Source organism: Osmia lignaria, chromosome 10 (genome assembly GCF_051020975.1).
Source record: "Osmia lignaria lignaria isolate PbOS001 chromosome 10, iyOsmLign1, whole genome shotgun sequence".
Taxonomy (NCBI): Eukaryota; Metazoa; Arthropoda; class Insecta; order Hymenoptera; family Megachilidae; genus Osmia; species Osmia lignaria.
In genome coordinates, this window is record NC_135041.1 from 9,014,331 (window position 1) to 9,027,888 (window position 13,558).

Below are 13,558 nucleotides of genomic sequence, written 5' to 3' on the forward strand. Positions count from 1 at the left end.
ATTCAATATTGACAAAGGTGCACGGGAAAAAACTGCAGTTTATGCTTTTTAAATTGAAAGAATAAATTTCTATGAAACTAGCTGGGAAAGCTATTAATACTGTGAATACTGTATGAAAAATTAATATTGTACAAGACTGTAGCTTTTTACAAGATTGATTGATTCAATGAATCATCGATTCGCTCACGTAGTTCGATGCCGAGGAAATTTTCTTGGTAACTTCTTTAGGGACCATCCGTCCCTTTCTTTCTTCGTAATTTCATTACCGTCGAGTTCTTTCTGGCACAGAGCCGGGCCACGCTAAATCCAGTCACGCACCTCGCCAAAGAGAACGCGGTAATTTTATGAAACATTTTCTGAATAACCCTGCAACAAAGCGGTAAATTAAATTTCTGGGGTTGCTTCGGTCCTGCCGTGTGTGTAGCGGGCAACATCGTCGCCCATTCTCTCCGTTCCGAGAGGGGTAATTTTTTTCTCCGCTCCAGCTTTCATTTCTCACCTAGCGTTATTAGCGACCTTATTTATTTTCCTTGCTCTTCCTTCCTATACCCCACGCGCTTCCCTTTCCTCTGCTTTTTCTCTACTTCCTTCTTTCGCCTCACAAAAGAAACCTCTGTCGTCCAGCTGCGCCCTCGTTCAACGACAGACAACAGCTCGAAGCAATAAACGGAAGAAATTCTGTTATTAATGTAACATTCCATAAAGAATATGGAATTATTCCATGACTACAATACAGCTCGCAGCATCTGACACTGATAATTAACATTTTCAAATATCTTCGTTATTGTTGCAAAAATCATCGGATTATATTTTTACTTCCCGAGGAAAAAAAGATACAATTATCGATTCACTACGAGTATTCAAAAAAAAAAATAGCAAACCTTTGCCTTCAAAATTTTCAACGATAAGGAAATAAACTAAACTCATTTAACAGACATTTTTCCGCATGCAGCAGATCCTTCTCGCCTCGCGATCGATCGATAGCGGGAAGGTTAGCGAGAAAAGCGATTACGGCCAATCTAATTAACCAGCGTCCCGACGCTTTGTGCATTGCAGCTGCATCAAAGTCGAGGACGAGTCGTTGCGGTCGACCGTGATGAGGTGAGGGAGGGAAGCGTGCGAGAAGATCCTTTTCGAGCTGATCGACGGGCACGAGCAATGAATACGAAATTGTTGCCACGAATAGTGGATAAGGGACGCGAAGGGTGGCCGGTCGGGGGACGGCTAGGGCGAAACCTTTGGCCGTCTAAGCCGGCGGATGAAGAATGGCAGCGTAATACATATTTCATCCATATTCATTCGGCGTTACGCGAGCGTGAACCTCGTTAAACTCTTCGCAGGTGAAAGGTGAGCGATACACGTGGCGCTGGCTCGTATGCACGGAATGTCGAGCATCGTGGAATCCAAACCACGCTATTGAACATTGCGATGTCTCTGCTGTCAGGGGGTGTATCGATTTCCGGTTGGATCGGGCCACTACTCACTCGGCTACAGGGATTTCCGGTCTCTGATTTATTTCGCTATTATAACTACGTACCGCACGCTATCGTGTCGATTATTAAACGAGCCACTAGCTTTTTCATTTTTTTTTTTTTTTTCCTATCTTTGGTTAAAGCATCCACTTTGATGGGTTGCGTGTTTTTGGGCGAACCATTCAGTGGATGATCTCCAGCGATTCGATGGAATATTTGAAAAAGAGAGTGCTTCAACTTTTTAATACGTTTCACGTGCATTTCTCGTATCTGTACCGATGGAATGGCCGTTTAACGCTTAAAATTTTCTTGTTAATTATTCATTCGATTCGCCAATCGAGCTCCCAAGTGGAAGAGCAAAATTGAAGGAAACCGGACGTATAAAAGCCTCTTCTCTTCTCTCGTCGACGCTCCTTCGAGACTGTATCTCCAACAGGTACAGGGAAATTTTCCGTGACGTTATTTACCATCTGGTTAGACACAAAGTTGCAGTCGCTCGTCCCGAATATTTCCAGATAAGCGCTCACGGTCGTCTCGGTGAAAACACGAGCTGTGACTAATTGTGAAACAAGATAAGTTTCCGGCAAACGGGGGGGAGGCCGGTTCGGTGCAAAAGCGAGGAGGGGCGGGGAAGTTAGGTGGCCGGTAAAAGTTATTATTCCATCGAGTGGCGCATCCTCGCAGATCATCCGACCATAAAAAACTAATTTATCCGAAGGAAATGGAGACGAAGAAGGGTAGATGAGAGAGAGAATTGGTACGGTCGGTCGCGTCTCTTGAATGGGTTGCTTGGTAGGCTGTGTTCTCCTTGCCACGCTACCTGCCCGCCTAGCTATATCATTTTAAAGACGTGCCACGAAATAAGTTTATAAGTAGTCTGCCGAGAGTTTCGTCAGACCCGCGCTCCTCTCTAAGTAGTTACCAAGTAGTTTGCGCCGGCGGAGTCAAGCTTCCCCTCGATATATTATGTAAGTGCGGAGACGGTGGTTCCTCTTTTTCCTCTTATTCTATCCTTTCACTGGCTTTCCCAGTTTTCTTTCTATTTCATTCTACTTTACGATTTTTCTCTCAATTTCTCCTTCTCGCGGCTTCTTACTTTCAACTTCAAACTTTATTCTTCGAAACTCAATGGTATACGTTTAGTCTTGTTTTCTATACGCTTTTCGAAATTCGTATCTTGGACTATCCTATAAATTCGTCGTAAGTTTCCTTTACATTCGGGACTTATAAAAATTGATTAAGGGGGGTAACGTTAATTATAGTTCGGTGAATCACAATTAACAGTAGAAGCATGGCGTGATGCAGCGTATAAACCCCAAGGTGTCTACGAAATAAATAGAATCCTTTCTACCGACAATGAGATGTTGGCGAACGGCCATCTGGCCACGGTCGACTTTTATTTTCGGCAAAGTTTAGATGGTTGCTACCGCTACCTTAGCCCCTGAGATTGACGCACACGGGTTCCCGCGCTTAAAAGCTCACAGTCGTAAGTAGAAGTGCATTCGTTCATTAGTGTAAGACCTCTAATTGGTCATTAGTAAAGTAAGAACCACCGACTTCCATTATTCTCTCGGAAGTCGCAATAAACTTTCTTTTCTCCGTGACAGAAAATAAGAATTTCATTTTTCGATGTTGGTACACAGTCAGTGGTAATAAATATTTCTATTAGGGGTAAGAATAATAAATTGAAGGGCTCGTAACTGAAAAGGTCGAACTTCTCTTACCGGTATCATTAAAATGAACGATCAGTCTGACTATCGTGCCGTGGTATCAAAACGGACAAATATAAGCACTTTCGCCCCGGTGCCAGCCACATTCTATACCTTACTCGATATTAGTTGAATTATTGTGCCTGCCCGTACAAACTACTCGCGTGCTTCGTATCGAGGAATCAAGTTACAAGCTGCGCTTCCATTTTCTGCAATTCCGTTTGCATATAGACACGTTCCTTGATAACTGGCCTCGTGTTACGCTGAATTTACGAGCTTGCCCGGCGAACGTTGCCAGAGGCGAGCTTCATCGAGGGAATATGCGCTTACCTATAAACACGAATCTTACAATTTCACTTCCGCAAGTAGTTCTCCACCCTCTTGTTAACCGCTACGCAACCTTCAGGATACTGTGTAACACGTACACTCGAGTACGAGTTTAACCCTCGAGACAGTGACGATTTAAATTAAAATCTTTCGGGGTATGGAAAATTTCAAAACCGACTCGAAAATTCTCTGCTTCGTCTTTCTAAGCACGTACCAGCGAACACGAGTGTCAAAATTTAAAGGGGGAAGTTAAACGAGGACGATAATTAGGAGTGGTAGAATTAAGGAAAGGACAAGTTAACGAACGTTACCGCGGGAACAAGATGAAGACGATCCGGGTTATTAGGAACAGTAGAAAATAGGAGCCAGTGCCATTCGCTATGCCACCTTCGAGTCGCTATCATCCTTACTTACGAGGGTCTTGATACCACACTCAGTCATCCTGTTCAGACACTTGCCCTCGAACTTCCCTATGTCTTCATCTTCGCTCTCTATGCATTCACTGTCGCAGGCGTCATTCTTCCTCGCACGAACGCCGCTTCGTCTTACAATTCCCTCCAGGACCGAGGATGTTTTGAAACGGTGCCCCTATTGTGCGCGACATAACAATTTCATGGAAAACAGTTTAAACTTTCGGCCACGTAACGCAATACTTGTCCCTGTTACCCGGAGAGTCTTTTTATACATGCGGGTCACCGATTCGATGCCCGAAGGAAATCGAGGAGATGGTAGTTCCTGAAAAGGAAGAGAAAAGGTAAAGGGTAGTGCATTTCGTCCAAGGACCCGATAGTGGACTCGTCAATAAGGTTATCCGGTCGACTGTTACCTCGAACCCTGGAACGATCGATACAAGGACCCTGAAATCTATAAAATCAGATGGTGAAACTACGACTTCGGCACGTTTGAATTTTCTTTCGTGGAAATCAATAGTCGCCTACTCTCCGTGACGTTCAATGACATCTGAATCACTTTTATATAGTCACAAGCCACAAGAGCTGCGTCAACATGGAATCAACACCAGCCACGTCGACTGGCAGAGCTAAGTTAATCTGTTCGAAGCTCTTCTCGCATACTAAACAGCCTCTTAGCCTAGAACAAGGTGTTTTACCAAAATGCCTTCGTGGTAGCTACTTACGTATGTAACGTGGCGTCTCGAGTTCGTGCACGTTTCTGACACCGACCGAGAAGAAATACTTGTACAGTGTTCAAAAATGGTAAATACGAAATAATACAGACAGAAGAATGTACAATTTCGAGGATATATATTTATTGATGGTTTGTCGCGAGCTGGACGTGTGACTTTAGTGAAATAGAAGACAAAAAAGAGGAATTCGTTGCGGTAAGGTACGACGTGATCGATTTAAACAGTGATTGATAGAGAAATCTGAAGATCCGAAGACAGCAGCGTCAATGAACCATGGATACGAAGCTTGTTAGATCGATCGTGATGGATCGGGGTGCTAAAAAGCTCTTGTAAAGCTGCTTACGTAAACGAGAAATTGTTTGCGATAAAACTTTTAGTCGATATTTTCTTGTATCAAGGACTATCAGATTTCATTTAATTTCAACTTAAGCATAATTCAAGAAGTGATTGTTCTATAGTAAATATTTCTAAGTTCCATTTACGTCGCTTTGCAAAATAAAGGTTGGAGCTCTTACGTCTCAGAGTCGACGGCCTAAGTACCGTGCGTCGCCGACCTTCCGGAGCGAATTGATAAAGAGAAAAAATTTGAAGTCCCTATCTCGCCAGTTTGATTTACATAATCTTACGATCCTCTACGATTTTTCCAATCACTTCACTGGAAGGAATTCCTTCTAAACCCTTGGCCTGTTGTCTCGTGCAGTCGTTGGTAGAAGGGTTAACCATACACGACAGCGGTTTCCCAAGAGGGTTGGCTCGTTTTTAAGTCGAGCCACGTTTCAGTGCATGCTGAATCGTTACGTGAGCCGGATATTCTGGTGCAATAAAATCTCATACTTGACGACAGCTCGTAGAAAATGGGAAGACCTAGAACAAAAGTGGGAAAGTAAATATAAAGATCGATCGCAATCCCCCGGTCGCATCAGCCGTAAATTAGCAAACAATGACAATGCTGAAATATCCTGTGATTTATGATTGCAACCGCGATCTCTTCTAAAAAATGCTGATAGCCTTTAGAAATCTAATGGCATATAACTTGTGCTGATTCTAAATAGCCTTCGCGTATGAATAGTAAATCGTCAACTTCGAAGAATTCTAACCATGTAATGAAAGCTCATACATCTGATAAGGGTGTTATAAACGAGTCTCAGAAAACGGTCTGCGAAGAATGATATTCATGCTCGTTTTAAAATCGAGGTTCTCCAAGTACGTACAACACGTAGACAAATGATTTCCACCTGCTTTAGTACTCTTTTTCCACGATTAGCAGACACACACGATAAAGCATGTTTTCACGTTTAATGTCAGAGATAAAGGCTAATTAGATGAGATTACTTCGTATCGATAAACCGAGCAATTTAGTTAGAAAGAGTGTGCATAAAGATCTGATATGTATAATTTAAATGAAATTTTACTGTGTCATGCTTCACATTCTTTGATACATTGTTCTCATTACTCCACGTTTCGCTTGCATAACATAACACAAATATTAATTTTATTTCAATAGAAATTTTTCCCGGAAGAGTATTCATTTAAAAGAAATAAATTTCTCAGGAAAATAGTTTAAAACTTTTTGTGATAAAACGTTATTATTTATTCGACCAGTGATGATACAATTTTTTTTCACAATTTAATTAACGGTCTTTGCTAATAGCTAATTACTTTTTAAAATAAAAGAACTTTCGTTCAATCCATAAAAGTGCATCGATAGAATGGTTACCGGGTTGCAACTCGCTAGTAATTCTTCCGCATTAATAGAAAAACTATCTGGCTCGAAGCTAACACTTTGCCCGTTAGACTATCGATCGAAACGAATCGTTTAAGCTAATAGCCGGAAGGGTAACGCGAGAAGTTACCTAGTCAGCTACTTCGAAAGGTTAACCGTGCTCGCTTGGGAGACAATAACGATAACAGGTTCAACGTAAGGCACCGATTGGGCCGCACCCTTGAAACATGAAATCGAATTTGCATTTACGAAATTCAACCCGATTCGAGCCACGTGCAAAATTTATAGCGATACCCTTGCCAAAATGATCCCCTGAATTCAGGAATTTCACCAAGATTAAACCACCCACCATTTGATGGACTTATTATAAATGAAGGTTCAGGAATTATTAAAATTATTTGGACAAATGTACATTTTCTGAATAATAATTTGTTCGGCTCAGAAATTAGAGATAAGATAGGCTGTATCGTTACTGTTCGAGTACACGTCGAGTTAGTTCACGTTTCCAGCTTGAATTATGCCTCGTTTCGTTATCAATTATGCCAAGCCGCAGCCACGCCTCGAGATATAATACCTATCGAACACGGAAAACAACGTCGAACGATCGCGTCCAATGATCCGTTTTAACAGGCTACAATAGAGCTTTAACGGCATGCCGTTCGAGTCTTGGCTAATCGATTTTGTCTGGAATGCAAAGAGACCCTAGAGACCCTCATCTACCGAATGATTTCACTCGTGCGATTAGATTTGTTGGGATATTCTACATTATCCCACATTTTCACACTTGTATTAACGAATGAAATAAAATATATATATATATATATATATATTGCAAAAACAATCGTTATTTCGCGTGTTAACGAGAAAATGCTAACAGGAGTGATGCAATTAATTTCAACTCTCACCGGGTGAAAAACAATTTCGATAAAATATCGACGATTTTTTCCGATATAACGAAAATTCGAGCATGGCATATTTTATGCATTAAATGTAAATCGCCTCGATTTTTGAAAAAACCGCGAGCGAAGAATGCGAGGAACGCGAAAAGAAATTCCATCATTGATGTTCATCGGTAATCGTTAAATTAACGAGTCGATTGAGGATGCGATCACGTGATCAGAATACCTTGCTACCCTGGTTTCATTAATTTGACGAACGATAAAACTGTGAAGTGGCTGGTGTGTCAAAGAACGCGGGACGTTTGATGCTGCGCCGGTGAAATGTTGTTTCGAAAAAAGCGGCTAGCGCTTTTATGAAAATACACGAACGAATTGAACGTTTCGTTTATGGAGGGTAGTTGAAAAAGAATGAAAAACATTCGTGCTTTAATGTATTCGCAGAATACATATTATTATTTGGTAGAGACCATTTTCGTGTTCTTCGAGTATATGTCGCGTGTCTGCTCCCAAGGAAAAACAGAATGGTATTTTCGTTTCGAATTTAAAGAACCTGTATGCGAATTGCTCGGGTTGAAAGAATTATTATTTTAGAGAGTCACGTAATAATGGAACACCCTGTGTCTGATTACGTATTGATTTTTCTACTGCGAAACAATATCGCGTCGCTCCTAACCATTCATCACACTAAAATATGCCGACGCGGCGTTCAATTATTTAACAAGAGTATAACGTTTTTCACCGATTCCTCGCGGAAAACATCGCTTTTTCCTCGCTATTAGTGCGTTGATTCTTCCGCGCCATTTCTCAATTACACTCGCTCGTTCGCGTCGATTACACGACACGAACATTTCCTGTCGCTTCCTGTGCCCGTATATTACACGGAAAATTCAATATAGAGATAGTTCGTTGATCAGTGACAAACGGAATACTGGTAGGCAGTTTTCTCGCATTGGTACCGGCTGACCATTCGGTAATTATGTCATAAATAATGCAACAATCTGCTTCTCTCTGTGTGTGTGTGTGTGTGTGTGTGTACGTAATTTTGGCATTAGATGAAACTCTGAAAGCAGTTTACTGTTTTAGCGGATAAATGCGATGCATATGGCTCGTCTGTGCCTATGTATGGCGAGTATAATTATGGAGAACTCGTTACTGCTGTAATCGTATGGCAAAATTGTTCGTTTCTTCTTTTTTTCACAATGGTGTACCGATTATTAGCCGACGTGCGTGCGAAAGCTTACAAGCAGAACGTAATTATGTAAGTAGGCAACTGTAGAATTAAGTATTGCGTGCTTGAAACAATCCACCGTTAATATATAATTATTAGCGACGAAATTGGTACGAATACTGAAGCACGAGATGCATGAAAGTTCAAAACAATTCTGTAACATTTTCATTTTATGAAAAGACCGAGATATACGTGGTAACTTACGTGTATTGTCATCTTGTAAGCTTCGAAAAAGAATTTAACTGAGAAACGATACGAATTAAATGAATCGAAAGATGATTTTCCGCGGTTCGTATCGAATCGAGCGTAAAGCGTTTCATTGAACGGGTATTCGATTGTCGTGGATCGACAGGAAAAACACGATAATTCCTTGTCCACGGGGGTAACCGGTGTGCACGCGTAATGAATGTCTTGCTGGTCGTTTACATAGGCATTTAACCTGGCTGTGATTTGCACGACCTTGGACAAATACTGCAGACGTATCGGCAGATGGAATATTATTTGCAACCGGCCAGGCTGACGTGCACGTTTTCGTTGCACGCGTTCGTGCTCGGAATAATGCCCTGCCGCTGCTGCGGATGATATAACGCCGATGATTAATTACATGGATGGAAGTACCGGGAAAAATAATGGGCGTACACGCGGACACCGAAACGGAGGATTTGCGAGGACGAGTAATGCACGGCTCCTCGTTCCCCCGGCTGATGCGAGCCTCTGTACGTGTCTATTTCGATGATCGAAGATGGATATAATTCGTGATTAATGTAGCTTGACATCGCAGCTGATGCGCTCGTTAATCGAAATGACCCTCGTGTACGGTTACCTTTTTATTTTTTTATTTCCCCAGACATATTCGACTGTGGGGACGATTATTAGAATTTAAGGGAATTTCGAAATTTGTCTGAATAACTGGGAGGCATCGAAATTCCCAGCTTGGAGGCCGCTCATTTAACGGCGCGACGTGATTGTACACGAGATAGACACAATCCCTTTGGAGTTGCCGCAACCCCCAAGAACGTAGTTCGCAGACAAATCTTCCCGCGCGACGTGTGTCTCTCCGTAACGAGACTTGTGCGCGGAATTAATACCGCACGCGTTTCAGCCGTCGACGCTTATTCAAGGGGATTCTCGTTGCACGCTCTAAGCAAGGAACGTATTAGCAGCGAGACGTATCGTCGGCGATAAATTTACAATAGTCAATGAAATTGCCGAGCTCCGTTTGACGGGAAAACGAGCAAGTAGAAGACGTTAGTATTCTGGGTACACTGGATACACCAGAGACCTTTGAAAAATCATTTCTCGCCGTTTCATATCGTTTCGTCAACTTTTTAAAATTTAACATTACCAATCCGTGAAACCGGAACTCCGGGTAAATTGAATTTCGAATGAAGAAACTCGATACGGAGATACGAAGTGGTTGGCTCGAAATGAAATGGACGGTAAAATGGCAAGGAAAATACGTATTTTTAGAATTTTACATTTAGTCGCTCGTTGCAAAAATATATTTTACTTCGGTGGATATAATTGGTGTCCGTCCTGGTAGCAGGCAGGAAATAATAGACCGTTTTCCGATGGAGTTTTCCACGGTTCAATTAAAGGCCGTCGTTCGAAGTTGCCGATAAAGTCGAGCTACACGAATTCGAGCGTGGCAGTAACGAGAATACGGCACAGATGTGGCCAATTTCCGTTCGAACGAGCGCGGAGGATCCTCGTCCTTTGGCAGGACACGATCTCTCGAACGATGAAGGAACGCGACGTACGAGTACGCAGATTTTATTACGGTCTACCTTCGATTCCATTTCCATCCGTTCGAAAGCTCAACATATGAAGCTGACACCGAACGTGTTAATTAATCTCGGATGATCGGGATAATTTGCTGCACCGTTTTTCCTGGTCGCGTTAAGATTCCCCCCCGAATTCCATTACGTGTCATGTTACCGCGACCGCTATTGGGTAATTGTAGCGGTGTAAATAGCAAGCGAAGGCAATCAATGAGCAATTGAACGAATGCTACCGGCGGCGCATCGACACACGACGTCACCACCGCAGCTATCTGTCGACCTACCAATTCCATCACGCTCAGCCAACGACTGGTTGTCCTATACATAGCGGGTATTTCATTCGGTGGTCAGCTCGGCCAGACGCCCATTCTGTCACGCTCCGCAGCCTCTCTGTCTCTCCGTTCGTCCCGAAAAGCCTTGTACAATTGTACACACCCTGGTTACTCTGTGATCGTCCTGGTATAACGACACGGCCGCGCGTGCCTGTGTTATCAATGCGACATTACCACGTTTACCCGCCGCATACACCTGTCTTCCGTTCCGCGACACCGGAACTCCGGTTACATTGCCACCTTCCACGCTTTTTCTCATCGTCGCAACAATGTTCGTATTCGGCTACCTTCAGAAAGTATCAAGTGTAATTTCCTGGTAACGGATGAGCAAACGTAACGGAGGTTGCTATTTGTCAGACAGGTGATCGATGGTGCGATTCAAGTGGTATTTTGTGGTTTACGCTGAAAGTTTTGAGAATCCGTCACTGAAATGGAAGAAGAATTACGTGCAATAATGTTGATGCATCTGTTGAAGGATTTCGTGCTCATATCGTGGAAATTCCACGTTATTTTACTCTAGACATTTTGATTTTGAAAGCTTACCGTAAGTTTCTTTTGATTACGGTTTTTAAAATAATTGGAGTAACATTCGTATGGATTCTTTTTTAAGCTTTCGACAATTCAACATTTTATTATCCATTATAATCATTAACGCTTATACCGGCACTCGATGCATGTTTCAATTCGGTATTACCTGCTTCATCGTTCGTATTACGTTCGTATTAATTACGTATGAAATCGATGATAATGCTTCGAGCTGTTGAATGGAAATCCTGCATCCGATAGCTGCACCTCTTGTATTAATAACTTTGCACCCTGCTATGCAAGTACCTATCGTTATATGAATCAGGAATCACTTTTATTTTGTTGTATCATCAATTTACAAGCTTTTATCTGTCATATTTCATCCGTTTCTGTCGCTCTATTTCTTGATCGTTTTTTTTCGCACATCACCCTTCCAGCTTTTTCTTGCCTCTTCATCCCCAGCGAAAGTCTTTACCTTCTCTCTCGACCCTCCTCCACTCTGTTTCATTTATTTCCTCTTTTCACCTCTGTCCCTTCCAACCTTTTTTCCCCTTATTTCCTCGTTTTTACCATCTGACCTCCTTCCTCTCTGTATCTTCTTCGTATTTCTCTCTTCCTGTCCCTCTTTGTTCCAGCGGATTTAAGTATTCTTATCGCATAGACTAACGCCACTCCTCTGCTCCTACCCTCGTGGATAGGGTGCCCAACCCTGTCCGACCATAAAGTCACTTCGACGGGGTACGGACCATGCTTATTTAAATACTCGGACGAAACGATGGGATCGTAATCGCGAGCGAAAAGAAACGTTTCTTGGTAGAATGAAATTCTCTTTTTACGACTCACGATACAGCACTTCCTTAACGCGGAGATTACCATGGCGGTCGTCAGTGATACACACCACGAATGCAATATTTAGTAGAAACGAATGAAACGTAAATTTTCGTTATTTAATCAATTGTATCAAAGAGTTTGATATTGGACAGAATATAATATCGCGTTATCCGATATTATCAGCAGCATCGTATTTATCCAAACATTTTCATCGAGCACGCATCGACGACTTTACGAAGGTGTGTCGCCCGTGTGCGTGTTCAGTCGATTTCCTTTTCCGCTGCTTCTCCTTCCCGTACTCCCGCGAAATCGTGCACCGAATGGAAAGCTACATCCACGGAACACGTGGCAATGGAGAAGTCGAATTATCGCACACTCCGGCAGCGAATGGCTTTCCAATCTGAAAGCTTGCTAGCGTTCGCGCGGATTTGCCGCGTAATTTTAAGCGGCAAATGAATTCGAAAAGGCTGCGCCCAGGGAATACCGTTCGCTCGAAACGACGTGAATTCTTTCTGATATTCTCAAAAAAACTGCTCCAGATATTTCTCTACGCGTTCCCTGTTCCGTCCCTACCCCATTTTTCGTCGGGGCATATTCTCTTTCGTCGAAGCCGTTCCGCATGGATGTGAAATTAAATTTTCCGACCCTTCGTCGATATTAGCGTTCGAGAAAAATCGATTTCAGCCTTGGCTAGCCTGCGTGCGAGCAACGTTTGAATAACCGTCGATGATCGCAAAATTCGCTTCTTTTCAAACGGCTTTAATCGCGTAATAAGTAAACGCGAATTCGCGGGACGAAACGATTTCGGGATATTAAATGCAACGGACGGTGCGGGCGAGAAATGTACACGTAAGATAGATAAAGTCATAAATCGAGGGTGAACGGATTCCAGGTCAACCGCAGCCCCATATGATAACGGTAATATCGTGGCATCGGATCGATTATAACCCATAACGAACGACTAGCACCGCCTGTCGTGTCGATGATTTACGAAAACCCTCGATTTTATGGCGAAATCGTACGATTGTTACCGTTTGTTTAAACGCTCATTGTTCCATTCGATTCCTCGAACGTATAACTTCGCTGGGTCTTGTTTATATTTTATCAATTCCCTCGATGATATTTTATCAAGCCAGCAAGAAACTACGAAAGGAATACGAGAGATACTCTAATCTTTGATCTGTACACTCCTGATTCATCGCTCGATACAAGAACTCCAGGATTAATCCTGGACATCGTGGCGTGCACGTTTCAGCATACTGATAAATTGTCGCGAAAGTAAGTTATCAACGAGCGACAGGAAGAAAGAGGAAGCTGCAACGGCAGCAAAGGCGACTGCTGTTGCAAAAGAAGGAGCCAAGGGCCAAGTTGGACGAAGGAGCTTAGCTCGGGAACCTCTCCTCGCTTCCGGTAATACCATCGTCGACAGTCAGAATTACTTGCCTTTCGCGTTAGTTTTGCCTTATCGTCCATTAAATTCAAAATCTAAAGACTTCAGACGAGCTACGGATCTATTCGTATCAAAAGTCGTACCACCATTAAATTTAAGAATATTAAATGATACTTCGAATAATCCTTTATAAACCA

General features: G+C 42.6%; 1 protein-coding gene across 1 annotated transcript in view; it reads left to right on the forward strand.

The window, feature by feature from the left end:
* The window catches only part of LOC117611907 (uncharacterized), a 37,519-nt gene that overhangs the window by 10,591 nt on the left and 13,370 nt on the right, over positions 1-13,558 (forward strand). The gene's annotated exons all lie outside the window — the stretch shown is intronic.